The 21952-nt window shown below is 40.0% G+C and overlaps 1 protein-coding gene across 4 annotated transcripts in view; it reads left to right on the forward strand.

Annotated features, from left to right (window-relative positions):
• Positions 1 to 92: 92 nt before the first annotated feature.
• Kiaa1958 (KIAA1958 ortholog) overlaps positions 93 to 21952 on the forward strand; it is a 165395-nt gene continuing 143535 nt past the window's right edge. For 2 of the 4 annotated variants that reach the window (XM_029562532.1, XM_029562531.1), the window contains exon 1: positions 171 to 232. The gene's annotated coding sequence lies outside the window, so the exon portion shown is untranslated. Of the gene's footprint in view, positions 233 to 21952 lie in introns of all 4 variants that reach the window. The other 2 variants (XM_008831135.3, XM_008831134.3) reach the window with 2 other exon arrangements.

A 21952-nucleotide genomic window follows, 5' to 3' on the forward strand; every position in this document is an offset into this window, starting at 1 on the left:
CGCTGGTGGCCGAGCCAGGCTGCTCGCGCCCCCACCGCGCCGCCGCTACCGCCCGCCGCGCAGCCCGCGGGCCCTGCTCCTGCTCCTCCCGCCCCGGCCGTTCCTCGGCCGCTCTCCCGCCGACCTCCGCCTCCAGCCCCCGTCCCGTCTCGCCCGTCCAGTTACGGCCGCCCGGTTCCTGCAGGCCCCGCGCCGCCCGCGTTCCTATGGACAGACGCACAGACACCTGCAGGTGGGTGAGAGCCGCGCGCGAGGCGGGGGCGAGCGCGGGCGCCGGACGCCTTTGTGTGGGGGCGGCCGCGCCGTGACCCGCTGAACCCTCCTTTTGTACTCCGGGGGCATAGAGGCCGGAGTAGGCGGCCGCGGGCTGGGGCTGCGTGGGGGCTGTGGGGCCGCGGCCGCTGGGCTCCGCGGGCGTCTCGGGCGCGCTGCGGGGTCCGAGCCACAGGGGCTGCGGTGGCAGCGGGCGGGAAGGAGGAAGGCAAGGTCCGCCCCGTAGTTTCCAAGTCTGAGGAGGCGCTGGGCAGAGAAGAGGCTCCGGGCTACTGCGACCCGCTTCCCTCGGCTGGAAGCACCTGGAAGTGCGCGTGGGGCGTGCGTGCAGGAACGTGCGGCGCTTCGCTGCTTATTTATTGTTTCTAACGGAGGAGGGCTTTCTGCGAAAGGCTCTCCCACCCCCCTCACTCCCGTCTGAGGCTGCGCACAGTGATTAGTGTTTGTTATCGAATACATCAGGAAGCCCAGTGTCCTGGGCAGAGGATGGTGGGCTGACCTACAGCACATCAGAATCAAAGCAAAATTCAAAATGTGCTTTTCTAACGGCTCTTATTCTTTTTTAAGGTTGGATAGTGACTTAGGAAAAATCGAACATGGCTGATTTCTTTTTACAATTTTATACCTATCTATATCTATCTATATATATATTTGTGTTTGGAAGTTTTGGAGCAAAGTTTTTTTTTTTTTTTCCTTTCCTCACACTCGTTAGGATTAGCCTTGACAGACTATTCTACCTATTAAATAAACAGTTACCGAGAGTGTCAGGTAGTGACAGCTTCCATGGTGGGGGTTGCAGTAGAGTGTAATAAACAGTGGTATGCCTTTCTAGGCAGGCGCCAACCTTTGTTTCCGTTTTAAGATACGAGTTCTTTAACAGCGTTTGAGATCCATGTATGCTAGAAATTATTTTCCCACCTATGGTTGTATTTTCCGAATTTTACTCGATGCGTTTATGTATTCTATGAAATCAAGAATTGGGTTGTTGGATATGTTGGATACAGTTGGAAGGTGTAAGGTAGTAGTAGTTCTGATTTTTCTTATTTGTTTAGCTGGTTAACTTTCTTTATGAACGGTTGTGTGTTCATAGATATTCAAATAATAAATGAAGTTCGGTAAGCATTCATAAAATTCATTTTACAGATTCAGGTTTTCTATGTAGGTATGGGGTTAAATCCTTATGTTAATCTCAGTTTGTTCCTCACTTCTAGAAACTTCATTTTTGCCTACACTGTGAGAACCCATATTGACAAGCATAAGTGTAACCGTTGCCAGGGAGGTTCTCTTTTAAAAACGGTTTTGAGGAGCACTAGGACAGTGAGAGGTTCAGCCATTTGGAGAAAGTGGCAGCTTTCATTTTTTTTAAAATGTAAATTTGAAGCAAAATATTATTATGGGGAAAATTTAAGTTTCCATTATGATGTAGAAATTCAAGAAAAAAATGTAATTCAGTACATTTTTATTAAAGTATACTGTTTTGTCATAAATAGCCATTTTTGTGGGAGAAAAACTTACCCTAGATTCTTGCACCAGTTCCATTAGATTACATTAGATTATTGCATGCTGAATTTTGTAAGTTCTTGCACTATACATTTATGCACACTTAATACCTAGAAACCAGCTTTATCCACCTTTGAGATGATCAATTTTATCATGGCTCATTAGAACTTCTGGGCTAGATTAGGTAAATGAATTTAAACTGCACAAAGGCACTGAGTTTAGTGTGTGGCTCTGGCAGATCCCTGTTTAATATTCTTCTCCCCATTCCATTATAAATAACATACAAAGAAGTTTGAAATTAGGTCTGGCATTATTGTGAGAGGGAGTTCTAGAACCCTATCAGAATTGCAACTTTTTATCAGTTGGTTGAAATACTAAAACAGACAAGCTAACAAATTGAATTGCTTGTTTATATATTTATTAGACTGTCAGTGGTGATAAATTTAACAAAGAGGCTCTGTGTAAATGAAAAAATTAACAGTGTGGCTGTGTTGGGAATTTGTTGGCAGAATTATAGGTGTGCCTAACAGTTTTCTTGGATCATCAAGCACTATAGTGTCTTTATCTGGGGCTGACTGAAAGAATGCCTTGCTTTTTTGTTTGTTTTTAACTGGTGTGTAGATGTTAATTTTTTTTCTTTTTGTATAACAAATAATAGTATAATCAGAAACATACCAGAGAAGTTTGTGTATTTTCAACTTATTTTCCTTTTGGTCAGTTGGTGTTTAAGAAGGCATATATTTTTTTTTCTCCATGCTTTCTACCTTAGGACAGATGAATGCTTCTTCCAGAAAATTTAAATTAGTATAAAATTGGTTTTTAAAATGAAAAACCAATAGTTTTTCATAGTTAATAGTTAACTGATAGTTAACTTTTTTTTTTTTTTTTTTTTTTTTTTTTTATGTATTTTAATTTTTTTTTTTTTTTTTTTTTTGGTCTTCTGAACAACACTTAAGCTGTCCAAAACCTACACTTTTCTAGTGTTTCCTATTTGTTACCAATCAATTTGGTATCATTAAAGGAGACTTAACATGACCACTTTGGGTTAACTAGAATTTTCAAGTGACTCATTAGCATTGGTAATAATCAAATGGAAAACTGGGAAGTAGCAGATTTGTTCTTTACTGATCTGTTTGACCTTCAGGTCCTTTTTCCTGCAGTTTTTTGGGGCTTGGTGGGAAGCAGGTCTGACTGTGAGAAGTGTGACAGGAACCCCCATTCCAGCCACAGCCACCCTGCACCAAGAACAGCGCAGACCCATGCTGCCTGCTGGAAATGCAGAATTCCTTCTTGGATTAATAGCCTGGTACCAGATGCATGAGGCTGGCTCTAAAGCAGCTTTCTCTCTTAAGTACTGTCAAAAATAGAGAAGCTGAGGATTGGAGAGAAGCCATTTATTTTGAACAGTTTATTTTATGACAGTTTGTGTTTACCAAGAAACCTGCTCATAATATTTACTTAAGAGATCTACATAGTTGCCCAAAGAAGCCCCACAGGTTTCTTTTTTCCTTTAAAAAAGTTTCCATAGAGCTTAACTCTTGGGTGACACTTCTTGACTTTGCTTCTGATTAGTCGATTTATGGGCTTTATTTACCAGCATGATTGGAGAATTCTTTTGCTACTCTGAAATTGCACTCTGTCTGTGCTCTGGTCGGTTTCCTAGGTAACAAATGCACTGCATAGATTCCATAATGAGGACTGTGGTTGGCTAGTTACTGTGTAAATTCTGTTGTTTGGTAAAGCTTAGTCTCAAATTCAAATAAAGGTCAAGAAAGCAAAAGTACTGAAAATGCAAATTTTGGAATTTTATTTTGTATCCAATGCCAACAAAGTTTAATAGGCTTTTCTGGAAAAAGGCAAATTATGCAGCAGTGTTCGTTTGTTTTGCAGACTCTTACACTTAAAACGGTCGGAGAGATTTTTCAGTGTTTCACATTGATTTGGCTAATATGTCTAGTGACAAAGAGAATGTATTGAGAAACATGTTATCACTCTTGCAGATAATCTAGAAAGCAAAGGGAGGTGGTATAAGACATCAGTAATATTTTTAGACCTAGAAGGAAGCAATGTATATTTCAAAAAGTTAGGCGACTTTATGTGAAAAAATGCAAAATATTTGAGAAACTTCTAAAAAACATAAAAGTCTCACCATCAAACGATGCATTTTTGCTCTAGTTTTTTTTTCTTCTGATCTGCCTGAACTTTGGCCCAGCACCAGGGAACAGCTTCCCCTTTATAACTCCAGGTTTGAGAACAGCTTTCTTCCCTGCTTACTCTCTTCTTGAGCTCTGGCATCTGCCGCTCTAGATACAGGACAAAAAGTAATGCACAGTGGAGCTGCTGGTAGTCATCACCTGCTTGTAAAAGAAAGACCACGAACAAACAAGCAGAATTTCACTAAAACCCACTATAGATAACTTTTCATTTGATGGCCTGAAACTGTTTTTTTTTTGTTTGTTTGTGAATCATCAGGGGCTCTTCTCTTGGCTTAAACATTAAAAGAAAATACATGTACCTGTTCTTAATCCCAGAGAATTATCGAAAGTTACCTCCAATACTTTCCTGCTGACCAGAGTGTTTTAGAATTATTCACTTACCTTTGGGTTAAACTGTCATTTCAGGCATAAAACATGTCTTGGCTGGATTTTCTTATTCATGGTTTTTCTCAAAGCTGACATGACATATCTTTTTCTAATTGTAAATATTATGTCCCTTCAGTTTTCTTATGAATGCTGTTAGGATTTTTAGATTTTATCATTACATTATTTTTTAATTTTATTTATTTTTATTTTATATGTATGCGTGTATTGCCTGTATGTAGGCAAGTGCATCCGTGTCGTGCAATGCCTGCGGAGGACAGAAGAGGCTGTTGGATCCCCTGGAACTGGAGTTACCGACAGTTGTTAGCTACCATGTGGGTGCTGGGATTTGAACCTGGGTCTTCTGCAAGAACAACCAGTGTTCTTAACCGCTGAGCCATCTCTCCAGCCCCCAAACCCTTATTTCTTAACTCTTATTATGGGACTTCTTGAGTCACAGTTAAGAATATTTGTGCATTCTTACCCAGCTAGGACACTTCCTTCTTCTAGACTGCATTAATTTACTAGAGCTGCCATAACAAAGAATCACAAACTGGGTGGCTTAAAGAACAAAAATTTATTTTCTGAAAATTCTGCAGACTAGAAGCTTGAGATCGAGGTTTCTGCAGGGTTGGGGGTCTTCTGAGGTCTCCTTGGATTGGTTTTCCCTCTGCCTGTCTGTGTCCTGATCTGCTTTTGTAAAGACATCAGTCATCCTAAGAAATATTATATGGATTAGACTCTTCTATATGATGTCATTTTACCTTAATTACCTCATTTAAAGTCCTTATTTCCAAAGATAAGTCATTCTGAGGTGCTAGGGGTTGTAACTTGAAAGATGGATCTAAGGACGCAATTCAGCCCATAACACAGCCTGTACCTCTACCCATTCAGAGCCACATATATTTCATGTATATGTGATTTTTAGTGACTTCATCTTCCATGTCTTTGTTTTTTCACATTTCTAACATTTATTTTTTAAAAAGAATTTGTGTGTGTGTTACATGTGTATGTGTATGCATGAGTGCATGTGGATACATGTATACATGTGCATACAGAGGCAAGAAGTCAACATTGAGTATCTTCCTTAGTCACGCTCCACCTTATTTTTACTTTCTTTTTTTAAAATTTAAATTTGAATGTATGTGTTTTGCTTCTATATGTCTTGTGTATTTATGTGAATGCCTGTGGCCTTCGCAGGCTAGAGAGGGTGTCAGGTCCTTTGGAACTGGAGTTATGGATGGTTGTGTGCCACCATGTGGGTGCTGGGAACCAAGCCTAGAACTTCTGTAAGAACAGCGAGTGTTCTTAACCACTGAGCCATCTCTCCAGACCTTCTACTTTATATATTGAGACAGGATCTCTCACTGAACCTGGAGCTCATTGGTTCAGTTTGGCTGGCTGGCCAGTGAGTTCCAGGCATCCTCCTGTCCATGCCTCCCCATTGTGGGGATTATAGATGTACACAACTGCACCTGGTTTTTTACATGAGTCCTGGGGATCTGAACTCAGATCCTCATTGTTTGCACCATCTCCCCAGCCCCCAGGATGGATTTTGAGAAGGGTAAAAAATTGGACAGAGGAATGTGAAATAGAAAATAAATATATACATAACCTGTTTTGCCAGTTGTTTTTATAAGAAACCAGTCCAGGGGCTGGAGAGATGGTTCAGCGGTTAAGAACATTGGTTGTTCTTGCAGAAGACCAGGGTTTGAATCCCAGCACCCATATGTCAGCTAACAACTGTCCGTAACTCCAGTTCCAGGGGATCCGACCACCTCTTCTGTCCTCTGCCGGCATTGCGTGACATGGGTGCACTTACCTACATGCAGGCAATACACTCATACACATAAAATGAAAATAATAAAATATTTTTTATTATTATTTTTATTTTAAAAAAAGAGTCCAGAGACTTCTCTCTGCAAAACACAGAGAAATTCAACGATTTAGGTTTTGCTTAGCAAAGCTGAAGTTCCAGTCTCTGTCCTGTGAATCCAGACTACAAGCCCTTGCTTTTTGAATGACTCACCAGGTGTGTGGCATAGCCCATGCTTTTAACCAGATTTGAACAGAATGGCAAGTTGGCCCAGATAGAAGTAGACAAAATATTTGGCTAATTTGTGTTAACTACCAAAGTTCCTCCCTGGGATTCACTGCCTAGGGGATTGTACTTTCCATCAAATTTCTTTGTGCTATGATAACACTGTTCTTTTCTGTCTTATATTTCTCTAATGTCCAAATAGTGTCCCAGTGAATCCTTTGCATCCCTTCCAGCATGTCACTACTTTTGATCCCCACCTTCAGGTTGCACTTGGCTCCCAGGGGCAGGGTGGTGGCTAGAAGAGCTCTGTGGCTGCCTAAGCTGTGCTATATTAGCTGTGGCACAAGATCTCTTTTACTCTTTTGGCAGTTTGTCACTGAGCGCTGGGCCCAAATGTGGAGCAAGTGATCCCGATCAGTTCTATGCTATTAAAAGTAGAGTAGGTGAGACTTTGTTTGCTTTTACTTTTCATATTCATTATTTTCATATTCTATTTTGGCTTTAAATAGAAAATTATTACTATTTGGCTTGAAGTAGCAGAGGATGTAAGTGTAATTGGATTCAGTGGAGGAGCTAATGCTGTTCTGTCTTTATGACATTTCTTTTGATAGTCTGTTTGAATGCTTTTGAGAAAGCCATCCTGGAGATTTCACCCATTCCTTATGACTCATCAGGACATCACTCCTGAATCCAGATATTAGTGTCTAGCTACCAACCAGGACTGTTCATGGGTATGTCACAAGTATTTCACATTCAACATGTCCCAGGCAGGACTTAATGAATCTTCTTCAGCTCTGTCTTTTATGTTCCTTAGCTTGGTGGGTAGTACCACTTTCCATCTATTTTCCCACAACCAACTAACCAAATTTGTACTAAATAAAATAATGTACTAATAGTCAAATTGATTTTAATTCAATTGCCATATTTTGAAATAATTCACACAAGCAATAAAGGAAAAAACAGTCTTAAGCCGTGAAATTAGAGGAACTATCTTAGTCCATTCCTGCTGCCATAGCAAACTTGTCCTAAGGTACAGGCATAGCCATCTAATTTAAACAGGGACTTAGGAGTTTCTGTGACTCTTCTTATCCTCAGTCCCATCTTCTGTACTTCAAGCCCTTAGATCAATCAGTTCTTGATTTCAAACGTTTCTCAGTTCTGTCTGTTCACCTGTATGAACCAGACATACTGCCCTGTCACTTCTGCAGTTAGTCTTAATTCTAAAGTTAAATGTATATAGGGGCCAGAGGTATAGCTCAGTGGTATAATACATGCTTCACACTCACATGGCCCTGGGTTCCATCCTCAGCATGTATTCATGCACACACTACATTTGTATTTTTCTTTATCATTTGCAACACAGATCTTTAGGATAATTAAGTAGTCATTTAGTAGTTAGAAGTTCATCAGGGGGCTAGAGAGATGGTTCGGTGGTTAAGAGTCCTGGCTGCTCTTGTAGTAGATCTAGGTGTGGTTCCCAGCACCCACATGGTAGCTAACAACCATCCATAACTCCAGTTCCAGGGGATCTCATGCCCACTTTTGGCCTCCACGGGCATTGCACACGCATGGTGCACTTACATGCACACAAAACTATAGCTCCAGGGGATCTGACATTGTTCTAGTTTATTTCTCCATTGCTGTGACAAAATACTCTGACCTATACCAACTTGGGGAGGAAAAGGTTTATTTGGCTTATATCTCCTGGATCACAGTTCATCAGGGAACCCAAGGTAGAACTCAGGGCAGGAACCTGGAGGCAGAAGCTGAAGTACAGGCTATGGAGGAATGCTGCTTACTGGTTTGCTCCTCTGGCCACTGCTCAATCTGCTTTCTTATACAATACAGGACCACCTTCTCAGGGTGCCACAGTGAGCTGGACCATTCCACATCACATCAAGAGAATGTCCCACAGACATGGCCACAGGCCAGTCCAAAGGATGCAATTCCCCAGTTGAGCCTCCCTCAACTCAGGTGTGTTGACACTAAAGCTATCCAGCACAGATATCCCCTTCTGGTCTCCACAGGCTTTGCAGGACACAATGCACTTGCATACTTGCACTGATACACATTAAATAAATAAATGAATAACATTTTAATTTGAAAAGTCCATCAGATCCTCATAAATGGCTTCTTTGAAAAATATTTTGTTTTTAATATGTAAATATGTTTATGGCTTTTGTAGTTGAAAGTAAGTTTGGGTGAATAAAAATTCTTGTATTTGACTCATGTTTTCTTTGCTTAGGCATCTTTAAAAAAATGTTCTCTTTTGTAGATTGGCAAACTTTTCCTGTGAAAAGTCAAATAGTAATTATTTTAGTTTTTGCAGGTTATAATTCTGTATTATAATTATTTAACTGTGCCATTGCACCACAAAAGCGGCCATTTAAATGAGTATTTAAATAAGCTAGCATGATTGTGCTCTAATGCTACAGTTTTGACTTAAAAAACTAGACTGTGGATTGCAATTACCACAAATCATAGTTTACAGAATCTTCATTGTGTTCTGGTAAAATGGACTATTGTCAAACTAATACCCATATGAGTTTCTTCTTTTTTTGGTGGCACTGGTGATTGAACCCAGTACCTCATACCTCCCTTCTTGTACCCTCCCTTCTTCCCCCTCCTCCTTTTACCTTCCTTTTCCTCCTCCTCCTGCTTCTCCTCCTCCATCCCGAATGCTGTCATTTTTCTTTGTACATCCTTTTGTCATCTAGCCAGTGTAAGTTTTTAGCTTTTCTCTCTCTCCTCCTTCTACAGCACTCCACCCACACTTCTCTTTTCTTTCTGTCTGTCTTGGTCTCATGTAGCCCCAGCTGGTCTTGAACTCCTGTATAGCCAAGGATGACCCTGAACAACTGCTTTACCTCCCTAGTGGTGGGATTACAGGCATGTATTTAATTTGTCTGCTTTTGGCCATGTTTTTGTGGTATGTTTTCATTGGCTTCATTATTTGGTTCTTGTTTATTCTCTTCGTGGTACCTTTTCATTGGGTTGATTAATTCTTTTGTTTATATTTAAATTGGATGGCTATACTTGAACTTTTGAAGAAGTTTGTTGTGATGGGTAGGAATGGGCCAAGACAGTTTCATGGTTTAAGATTATTCTCCTTTCTTGATTTTGTGAAGTATTTAAAAATAAAATCAAAGTGACATACCATTGTATACCTATTAGGATGAAAAAAGGTGACAATTACCAAGTGTTGTAGGAACATAGAGCAACTGAAATTCTGTCGTTGTTGGAATTATACGTTGGTATGGGAATATAAATTGGAAAGAACAAGTTGGAATGCTGTTTGGCAGTAGCTGCTGAAACTGAACACATGCTTATCTTATGGTTCAGTAATTCTGCTTGAAGATAAATACTCAACAAAATAAATGTACTAGAATGGATGTTCATAGCACTATTTATATTTATCCCCAAACTGAAACCTGCATAAATGACCATCAGTATAGTGTATGGTAGAGTATTTTATTGACAGACCCAAATAAAACACATCTTGTAGTATTTGTACCTTTGTCTCCTTCTTAGGATCCTAAGTCTGCTTTGGCCAACTGGATATTAGCAAACCTTACTGCAACAACAGCTTCATAAATGCTTAGACGTTGAGAGGGCATACTGCTCTGAGACTATAGCCAGAGTCCTAGGCCAGAGGCTTAACTCTGTATGTAGCTGGCTACTTGCCCCAAAGAAAGAAAAAATAGTGATGGAAAGGCAGATAAGCAGTTTAGTCAATGTGGCCATATCAGGAAGATGCAGAGTAAGCATTTTACTATCTTTGGGGATGAAGAATTGGAGGTTTGCATAATTCAGCAGTCTTGGTTAAACTGTGTTCTGTCGGTCATAATCTTAGTCCTGGGTCTGCATAGTGACTCTGAAGTAATTCTTATTACTTCAGGAAACATGTCTGTTCTCATGAGGTGATTGCTTCTGCTGCTGTGTATGTATGGTGGTGGTGGTGGGGCAGATAAACTAATTATCCCATTTAAGAGAATGGACTCGTCATGGTGATCTACCTTTGGGCTCCACTGTTGTGGGTTCCAAGGTGACTGCAGGTTTGGAGCAGAGACTTTGAGGTGCCTCTTTGGAGGTCTGAAATAGGACATTATAAAAGCTGACACCAAGATACCTTAGCTTCTCTACTTTTTTTTTTCTTTTTCTTTTTTGACACAGGGTTTCTCTGTAGTACCATACCTAGCACCTCAAATAAATAAATAAATAAATAAATAAATAAATAAATAAATAAATAAATAAATAAATAAATAAATAAAATTTAAGGAAAGGAATGGTTTAGAAATAGGAACAGTCCAGAAAATGCTGTCATGATATAATAGTCGATGTCTTTATGACATTTTATTTATTTATTTTTAGAAATATTTTATTTATTTTTATTTTATGTGTATGAGTGTATTGCCTGCATGTATGTGAGTGCACCTGTGTTGTGCAATGCCATGGAGGTCAGAAGAGGGCTTCGGAGTCCCCTGGAACTGGAGTTTAGGATGGTTCATAGCCACCATGTGGGTGCTGGGAATCAAACCCAAGTCCTCTGCAAGAGCAGTCAGTGTTCTAAACCACTGAGCCATCTCTCCAGCCCCAGGAGTTGACTTTTTAAAATTATTAATCTTCATGTGTTTGAGCCAGAAGGAACTGTAGAGATTATTTTATTACTTTTGTTTTATGATGAAGGGATGATCTGGAGAAGTGAAGAAGGTGGGCTCAGACTTCTTTTGGTGGTGTTTGCATCTCCTATCACCATTTAATCTGTGGCTTTCTAGTACCTGAGTGTTTTTTAAAGGCGTGCGCCACCATGCCCGGCTTACTCTCTGGTTTTTATAAATCTTTTTCTGGACTTTCTAAATGCTTGACATCTATGCTTTTGTTTCCACATTTACAAAACGGACAATTCTAAGTATATGTTTCATAGGGTTGTTGTAAGGATTAAGTGAATTCATGTGGGTACAATGCTAGACATACAGGATATATTATTGAAGTTTAAATATCTGGAAGGGTTTTTATTTTTTGAGTTAAAAAATATTTAAGGCCGGGCATGATGGAGAATCCCAGTACTCAGGAGGCAGAGGCAGGTGGATCTCTGTGAGTTGAAGGCCAGCCTGGTCTACATAGTGAGTTCCAGGACAACTGGAGCTACAGGGAGACCTTGTCTCAAAAAGACCAAAAAAAAAAAAAAAAGTGTATATACCTTAAAGCATTCCTTATTTAAAGTATGCTCTGTGTGTGTGTCTTAAAGTATATATATCTCTCTATTTTAACTTCACAGGTAGCATAGGTAATTAATTATGAACATTTTCAAATCATCTTAATTAATATATTAATTGCAAATCATCTGCAGTTGTGGTTTGTGCATGACAGCCTTTCCCAGTTAGTTACCAGATTTTGGAGAGAAGGATGTGTGTTTTAAGAAATATATTGTAACTTAGGTGGACAGCCTGAGTGATGATGTGATGAAATATGGACAGGATGAATGGTAAGAAGCCAAGTGCAGTGTCCAGGCAGCTCTTAGAAAGGGTGCTTGTTTACTGGAGCAGGCAAGAACTTGCTTTGTGAGTATCTGGGTCAGGGTGATGAAGAGCTTCATTTAAACAGAGTGGTGAAGGGAGTCCAGTGGGTGAAGATGTAACCCCATCTTTTCAAGCATGTCACCAGAATTCTGGTATTTGCATATCTTCTAGCCTCAGATATTGGTGACCACTGACACACATAATGAATATAATTAAGAATAAATAATTTACAGTTTAAAAGAAGTTTTAAAAGATGGCAACGATTTGGTAAAAAATTGAAATGTGGATAAAACAAAATTTAACTTAGAGTACTATGAAAGTTTGTGGAAACAAATCTGAGATGATTTTTCTTCGTGTCAGTTAAGGATAACTTTATATCTGTAAGATGTCTCTAATTCACTTTGTATTTGTAACATGTGGGGAGTGTGCAAAATTTTAATTAGGAAAACCAAATTATTTTTACAATGTTGATTTTATTTTTTTCAATACTAAACCTTTAGTGGTAAGGTGGAACATCATGGCTGAAGGCTGTGACGGACCAGAGCTGCTTCCCTCATGACAGATGTGAAGCAGAGAGAATGACACACACTGGAGCTGGGGACAAGATAAACCATTCAAAGGCAAGCCCCAGCGGCCTGCCTCTTCTCAAGGCTCTATCTCCTAAGTCTCCATCATATCCCGATAATGCCATCAATTGTAACCCCATTAATGGATTACTCATTGATAAAGCCAGAGCCCTCAGGATCCAAACACTTCCAGAAAGCTGTTATCTGGCTACCAAGTTTTTAACATATGAATCTTTTAGGGGAACACTTTAGGTCTAAACCATAGCACATTTGTTCAGCCTTAAAAAAAATAGTGTCTGCATGTTTCTACCTCACTAGCTTAGAAGAAAGTTTCTGTCGTCTTTGCAGAATCATAGCTTGTAATGTAGGATTTCGTTGGGCATATGAGCTCTGAATGGAATCTGAAATTGTGCTCCGCTCCAAGTATGGTGGTTTCTGTGGTGAGTTCCTGACAGGTACATAAATGCTCAGTTGTTGCTAATTGTTGCAGTTGTTGTATTTAATTGAACCTAGAGGTCACTTCGGATTTTTCTGGTGATCTACATAAGTCTTGAGAAGTTCTTTTTTTTTTTTTTGGTTTTTTTGGGACAGGGTCTCCCTGTAGCCCCAGCTGTCCTTGAACTCACTATGTAGACCAGGCTGGCCTTGAACTCAGAGATCTGGATTTTCTTTTTTCTCTCTTTTTTTTTTTTTTGGTCTTTCTTTTTGAGAGGGTCTCCCTGTAGCCCTAGCTGGCCTGGATTTGCTATGGAGACCAGGCTGGCCTCCAACTCACAGAGATCCGCCTGTCTCTGCCTCCCAAATGCTGGGATTAAAGGCGTGCACCATCATGCACAGCGAGAAGTGATTTTTAAGTACAATTAATATTTATGACTTAGTTAATAGATAAGCTAAGGATTTTTAGAGGATGCATTTGGGGTAGAATGAGGGAGGCATTTTACAGTTTCACCTCATGAAGCATCAAACTGTGATATGGAATTAGCATTTCCTTTCCAGTTCTGTGCTGACAGTCAAGCTCAGGTCCAAGGAGTGGCATGTCACTTGGATCCTGAATATTTCTTTGACAGCTCCTCTTTTCAGGGCTTAGGTTGGTACATGCACCTAGGAATGCTCTGGAAGGATGTGTGGAAGTATGAGTTTTAAGAAATTACTATGAATGAATGTTCTGGTTTGATTCTTTTGTATGGGAAGTTTTGTTCTATGCTATAAAAAGTATAGCATTAACACCAGGGGAACTCCTGGGGTATCAGTCATACTTTCTGTACCTCTAATATGACCTACAGATACCATGTCTTCTTTTAGCTTTACTTGGTAATTCTTAATCTGTGGGAGTTTTTAACCCCTTTGACAACTAGATAATAACTCTGACTTGTCTCAGAAAACATACATTGGCATGTACAACATACAATTTTGTTTTGTTTTGTGTTGGAGTCTTACTCTAGACCAGGCTAACCTGGAAATCACTCTGTAGTTCAGGCTGGGCTTGAACTCACAGCAGTCCTCCTTCCTCATCTTCCCTAGTGTTGAGATTACAGGGATGGTGCTCAGTTTGACATACAATTGCATGGCGTTAGAGATCAAACTCAGGGCTTTGCATGCTAGGCAGGTGTTGCACCACTGAGCTACACCACTGGCCCTACAGCGTACAATGTTTTGTGAAATTTAGGAAATGTGGACTCCCCTGATCCATTATGCTAATGATCTCTATTTTGTTTGCTTACACTTTAGCATATGACTTTCTTCTAAAAATAGAAACTTAAGGTGTGAAATAAGGATTAGGAGAATGAGCCTGACTTCCAGGAAAGTTTTACCTTTTTGAGAGAGGAGAGATTGACATGATTTTTTTTTTCACAAGAAATCTATTTAAATTTTTCTTGGTAAAAGTACTAGTAAAATGCATATGGTTAAATAATTCTTCTGTACTATAGGTTATAAAACTATAGTGTCACCCTGCTGGTGTGTTCACAAAGGCAGTCTACCAAGGAAAATTAAAAAGCTTAAATTCTCATTCTTGTTTCTAAGGGAATAAAGCAGAATTCATTATGTCAAGCATTACAAATAAGCATGTATTAAAGCAGCTACATATGATGGCTTATTGTTGAACACCCCAAGAAAGATAATTTGCATGGAAGATGATTATTCAGTAGGGCTTTAATTTACAAGAAACATCCGCCATTTAATTGAGCCCTTTTACACACATTGCTTTGCATCAATGGATTGCATTTGCTGCCTGCATATGTACAGTGCCATAAGGGTGGTTAAAATTTGATTCAGTCTAGCTCCAAGGTAAAACAACAGCTGAATGTCATGTCATAAAAGTATACATTATTAAACATCCAAGGATTGGTTTTGAAATCAGTTTTCTGTTGGCTGGTTTGTATTATGGAGCTGGTTGTCTGATTTTTTTTTTCTTGTAATAAGATTTTTATATAAGATTATTTGGCTCTGTAGGCCACTAGTTAAATTATATGGTTCAATTTAGCTTTTTTCACTTTTGTAAGGCCATTCACCTATATTGTATTATTGTGAAATGATTAAACAGTCTGCTTTTATAGTTAGTACAAAAAGAAAACCTTTTGGTAATAATTTTTTTATTATGTTTTTCATATCTACTAATTATTTAACTACATGTTTAGAAGAAGCAATTCATTACAGCTTTAACATATTCAGTAACACACTCCAGAGCAACAGTACATCTCTTTCACAAGTGGGTGCAACTTTCTAGGTTCACAGTTGAATTAATATAGTTATATATTATTGAACTCAGTATAAGCCCTGTAAGATATAAAATTGGATGAGTTTTTAACCTTTAACAAAGATCTCCATTTCATTTTAGAATATATCGTTCCTTGCAGACAGACTCATTGTTTTTGCTATTAACGCTGAGATGTCGGTGCTTGCATCTCTAATCGGTATGTATCTGATTATTACTAGTCATAATCGGTTGCACTTGGATCCTTGGTGCCTGTAATAATTTTTAAAAGCACCAAAATAAACATTTCAAACATTTCATTTCTACAACTGACTTGTGATTAAAATGTCTAGAAAGATAATGTATTTTTTAAAGTATTTTTAATACAGTTACACTTACTTGTTTATGTGCACACTCATGTACATGGTGCATGAGTGGAGGTCAGAGGACAGCCTGTGGGAATCTCTTTTTTCCTTTCATCTTGTGGGTCCCAGGAATCAAACTCAGGTCTTCAGATTTGGCAGCAGGCACCTTTACACGCTTAACCACCTCACCAGCCCTGTTAAAATTTTTTTTTAAGGGTAATATAGATATATTTAATGTCTTCGCATCAATAAAACAGTGTGTGGCAATGTTTTATATAGAGAAAGGGTTTTGGCTGAATCTAGAAGTGACTCCTTGTAGATATTCTGTCTTTGAGACATTTAAAATAAACATGATGTGAGAAGTCAGTAGCCAGGCCCATTCTCAATGTGGAAACACTGCAGATATGTGCCAGGGAGGAAACATTGAAGACCTGCAGGACAAGTCAGGAAAAGATACGAATGTCTGTCTCTACCTCTGTGCCAGAGTCCCATTCTGTATAAGATAGGGAAGGAAAGGATATGCAGCATTGGAAAGGAAACCATACATTGATTGCCATTTGCAGGAATGGCGATAAGATAGAGGGAAAAAAATATTCTTGAGAATAACATGAAAATGTGAAGTAGAGGGAGAGGTGGCCAAAGTCTTTCCATAGGGTGCTCACCCAGTTTTTGGTGAATGAGGCTTTCTGCTAAGAATGGGGGTGGATGGTGAGGATGAAGTTGAGCAACTAATAAGAATGGGGATAAAGGATTATAAACAGCTGCTGTGATGAAAAATTACTTGGAGTATCTCCAACAGCTCATCTGAGGAGGAATTAATATGAAGACACAGGAGTCAGCCAACAGGTTGGTTCCCATAAGTCAGTCAGCCCCGAATCTCAGTGTAAGCAATGGATTACCTGAGTATGCAGTGTAATAACCATCTGAGTTGTTGAAGAAGTGGGTCAGCCTCTTCCACAGAAGTTTGCTCCTGAAAGTTGATGTTTGATTATGTGAGACCTTGAATTAGGCCAGAAAGGTTGAAATGGTTTAGAAGTCTAGATGACATTTATACACACACACACACACACACACACACACACACACACACACAGACTTTAAAAATAGGGGCTGGAGAGATGGCTCAGCAGTTAAGAGCACTGACTGTATTTACCCCCACCCCCTCCAACTCTTTCTGGATGCCACCCCCAACTTCATGTCTTTTTTTTCCTTTTTTATAACCCACTGAGTCTGGTTAGTGCTGCCCAAATGTGCAAGGGTGGGGACCACTGGATGGTATTTTTATAGTGCACAAGTCTGTCAGGATGTTTCTGACATGTACAAAAATATCTGTTTCATTGTTTTTAGTGTGTGTGTGTGTGTGTGTGTGTGTGTGTGTGTGTGAAAGAGAGAGAGAGAGAGCGCGTGTTTGCTTGTATCTGTGTGGGTGGGTACACATGTGCCAGAATGTGTGTGTAGGTCAGAGGACAACCTTTGGTATCGGTCCTCTTCTTTCCTCCTCTTGAGACAGTATCTCTTTGCTGCTGCCTAAGCCTGGCTAGCTGCATTGTGAGCTTCTGAAGCCTTTCCTGTCTCCGCCTCCCATCTCTCCCTCCAGTGGGGTTGCAGATGCTTGCCCTACTGAGTCTGCCTTTAACTGGAGTTCAGAGGATCTGAACTCAGACCATTAGGCTTGTACAACAAGTACTTTTATACAGTGGTTCATCTCAGCCCTATCCGGGTTTTTTTTTTGTTTTTTGTTTTTTTTTTTGGTCTTTTTGAGACAGGGTCTCCCTGTAGCCCCAGCTGTCCTGGAACTCACTATGTAGACCAGGCTGGCCTTGAACTCACAGGGATCCGCCTGCCTCTATCTCCCAAGTGCTGGGATTAAAGGTGTGCGCCACCATGCCCAGTTGTTTTTTTTTTAATTTTTATTTATTTTTTTATTTTATGTGTGTGAGTGTATTGCCTGCATGTATGTGAGTGCACCCCTGTCGTGCAATGCTGTGGAGGTCAGAAGAGGGCTTCAGATTCCCCTAGAACTGGAGTTAAGGACCATTCATAGCCGTCATGTGGGTGCTGGGAATGGAACCCGGGTCCTCTGCAAGAGCAGTCAGTGCTTTCATCTCTCCAGCCCCTCAGCCCTGTTTTTTAAAAATATTTTTTATTATTATTAATTATTATTTTATGTATATGATTGTATTGCCTGCATGTAGGTAAGTGCACCTGTGTCGTGCAGTGCCTGTGAAGGACAGAAGAGGCTGTCGGATCCCCTGGAACTGGAGTTACGGACATTTGTTAGCTGCCATGTGGATACTGGGATTCGAACCTGGGTCTTCCGCAAGAACAGCCAGTGTTCTTAGCCACTGAGCCATCTCTCCAGCCCAGCCCTTTCTGTTTTAAAAACAAAAATTCATGTGAGTCTGTTTCTTCTGGCCATTTAAGCAATTTTATTTACGTCTGCTACTGCTGTTACTACTGTGTGTGGTGCTGGAAGCTGAACCCAGGCCCTTGCACATGTTAGGTCACATCTCTAGCTGTTTTATATTTCATTATTTGGTATCTTTGCTCTTTTTGCATTGGCCTGCACCTTCAGCTTGACGTTTGCATCTTGAACCATGCTTGATCCTGTTTATTCTTACTTGTAAATAAGCTTAGTCTTACTTTCTTGATTTCATGGACAAGTTTCTTAGATAAATGGATTGCATGCACTTTTCATTCTCTTATCATTAAATATCTCTAACCCTAGAGAATTGGACTGCTTTTCTTTCCCTTGTTCTTAAAGTTTCCCCCTAGCTAGACATAGACAAATAACCCGCTAAATAAATTACCAGATGGCAGGAAGTGCCATAGAGAAAAGTAACTTTGGATAGGATAGGAAGTGTCAGGCACATGGATAAAGGTTTGCTAGTCTTTGTAGTGCAGTCTAGGAAGGACTTTCTAAAGGAGCATTTAGGCAGACTTGAAGTGCAGGAGCAAACTTGCAGATGTATGGTGCATTCTAAGCACCCCTTTTAAAATCCTTGAAGTGGGGCCAGTGTATCACCATTTGAGGAGGAGAAAGGGATGAGATTGCAGAGTGAGCCAAGTAACCAGAGAGATGGCGATAGAGAAATATGTAGATTGTGTCTTGGGAGCAAGTGGACATTACCTTCTATTTGCTACTATTTTCTCTGTGAGAATGAGCATGAGGCAGAGGAATTGGAGATTTGAAGAGATGTTAATTTGGGAAAGTAGGAGAGTAAGCATGGATCTCAGCGAATGTCGTCCCTGGACCTCTGCAGCACTAGCAACTGAGAATAAGTTAGAGATGTAGATGGCCAAGCCTGCTGAGCCAGAAACTCTGGGCATGAAACTCTGTTTTTATCAAGCCCACTGATTATTCTGATGCACAGAAGTTTTGAGAACCATTGGACAAGAGAGATAACAATTAACAGGTAGCAGGAAGGACCAACTTGAGTTTAGTGGTCTTAACTTTTATGTGAAAACAGTCATTTCATTGAAGCAAGGAGAGGGGAAATTGAGTGTACAAGGGACTGTTTTAAGGGATGTGCTGTGAAATCTAAGCTGCATTAAGAAAGAAATGAAGGCTCAGTAGTTAGGAGCACTGGCTGCACTTACAGAGGACCTGGGTTCAGATCCCAGCACCCACATGGTGGCTAACAACCATTTGTAACTCCAGTTCCAGGGGATCTGATACCCTCTTCTGACTTCCTTGGGCATTGCATGACACAGGTGCACTTACATACATGCAGACAATACACTCATATACATAAAATATCTTTTTTCTCTTTTTTTTGGGGGGGTGGTGCCTTTTTGAGACGGTCTCCCTGTAGCCCCAGCTGTCCTGGAACTCATTATGTAGACCAGTCTGGCCTTGAACTCACAGAGATTTGCCTGCCTCTGCCTCCCAAGTGCTGGGATTAAGGGCATGCGCCACCATGCCTGGCTATAAAATATCTTTTTAAAAAAGAAACGAGGACAGGGCATATGGGATAGTGAAAAGATGGTAGATCAGTTGGGTCAAAGTAAGTTAATGACAGGAATTCTAACATAGATCTGATTGATTCTGAATCCCAGACACTTCTCCCTTCATAACCAGTGTTTCTTAACCATAGAAGTATATATCAGAAAAAGCAATATTTAATCAAGAGGGTTTCTTGTTTTTATTGTGTTTGTTTGCTTCTTGGGATTCTTTTCCCCCGTGGAAGCCAGGCTGGCTTTGAACTGATAATTCTCATATCTCTCCCTCTCAAGTACTTGATTACTGCTGTGTGCCATGTAACCTAGACATTTTGAATTTGAGTAAATACTGCACTTATTTTTATCTGACTTTGAGTAAGCCATCAAACCTCTCTGAACTAGTTTTCATATCAGTGCAATAGAACTAAAGTACCTAACAGTTGTGCCTCATAGTTATTCAGAACATGAAATGAGAGATCCGTGTATGAAAGTGTTTTGTGAAATATGAGTCCTTTGTTCTAGGCTGTGTGCTCCACTATTTTCCATACTACTTTTCTCCCTTTATAGCTTATGTTCCATTCATGTAATACAAAGAACCTTGCCTCGTAGCTATGAATAAGTATGATGGAAGAGTATGAAAAAGTTATTTATGAGTGCTGTGATCACTTGCCTTATAATAAAATATTGTCTTAGAAATACATTAGACTTATACTTCATGTCAAGATAGTGTGGCTAGAGCAGATTTATCATGCTACCTTTAGTAGAGTTGCCCAAAGAAACAGAACTGAGGGAGGGAGGAGGGGAGGGGAAGGGAGGGGAGGAGAGGGGAGGAGAGGAGAGAGAAAATTTCTTTTTGTTTGTGAAGAGGTTTATAAATAATTGACTTACATGATTGTGGAGACTGGAAAATCACAGTATCTTGCAGCCTCAGGAAAGCTAATGGTATAAATTCCTATTGGAAACTTCAGATTTGGGACTCAAGAAGGAAGAGCTCATGTTCCAGTTCAACTCAAAGACATAGAAAAGATTGTTTCAGACAGATAAGGCAATAATAGTTTCCTCTTATTCTACCTTTTTGGTTTATTTGTTCTAAAAAGTTGATTGGATGAATTTACTCACATGAGGAAGAGCAGTCTGCTTTATACAGACTGATAAGACATACACTGAGTAATATTTGGCCAAATGTCTGAGGACCCAGTAGCCCAGTCAACACTTAAATTTAACCATCACACTGCCTGAAATGATAAAGAAAAGTGACAAAATATATTTGACAATGATTATTTATTTATCTTTATTTTTATATATATGAGTGTTTTGCCTACATGTATGTAAGTGCACCATGTTCATGCAAACCCACAGAGGCCAAAAGAAAGTGTTGAATCCCCAGGAACTAGAGTTATGGATGGTTGTTAGCTGCCATGTTGGTCCTGGGAACTGAACCCAGGTCCTCTGTAAGAGCAGCCAGTGCTCCCAACCACTGAACCATATCTTCATCCCCTTCATAGTGATTTTTGTGTGTGTGTGTGAGACAGGGTCTCCCTGTAACCCCAGCTGGCCTGGAGCTCACTGTGTAGATCAGGCTGGCTTCCATGTCACAGAGATCTGCCTGCCTCTACCTCCCGAGTGCCGGAACTAAAGGTGTGCATCACCATGCTCAACCGGCAGTGATTTTATTTGGTCTTTTTGAGATGGTCTGCCTGTAGCCCCAGCTGTCCTGGAACTCACTATGTAGACCAGGCTGGCCTCAAACTCACAAAGATCTGCCTGCCTCTGCCTCCCAAGTGCTGGGATTAAAAGCATGCGCCACCACGCCCGGCTACTGATAATTTTTTAAAATTAGGATATTTCCAGACTGACCAGAAAAACAGGAGGAGATACAGATTACCAGTATCAGGAATGAGAGAGATGACATCAAAACTAATCCTGTAGATATTAAAAGGATAGTAAGAGATTATAATGAACAACTTAATACTGTAAAGTTGACAGCTCATTTAAAAGTAAGTAATAAATTTATGACCAACAAACCTCTAGAACTTAAGAAGAAATAGAAGCCTAAATAGTCCTATCTCTACCATAGAAAATGCATTTGTAGTTAAAGCCTTCATGCAGAGAAAAGTGTTGGCCTAGACTGCTTCATTAAGGAATTCTACCAAAAATTTAAGGAAGAAATAATACCAATTATTTGTAAGCTTCCAGGATATTAAGAGAATACTTTCCAGTGATTCTGTAGGACACGTACCATAATCAGGCACAAATATTACAAATCAAGGGGACTATAGATCAGTATCTGTCAAGAATATGGCTAAAAAATTCTTTTTAAAAAATATCTGATGCTGGGAGTGGTGGTGCACGCCTGTAGTCCCAGCACTTGGGAGGCAGAGGCAGGCAGCTCTCTGTGAGTTCAAGTCCAGCCTGGTCTACATAGTGAGTTCCAGGACAGCTGGGGCTACAGGGAGACCCTGTCTCAAAAAGACC

Source organism: Nannospalax galili, unplaced genomic scaffold (assembly GCF_000622305.1).
Source record: "Nannospalax galili isolate Female #2095 unplaced genomic scaffold, S.galili_v1.0 scaffold1255, whole genome shotgun sequence".
NCBI lineage: Eukaryota > Metazoa > Chordata > Mammalia > Rodentia > Spalacidae > Nannospalax > Nannospalax galili.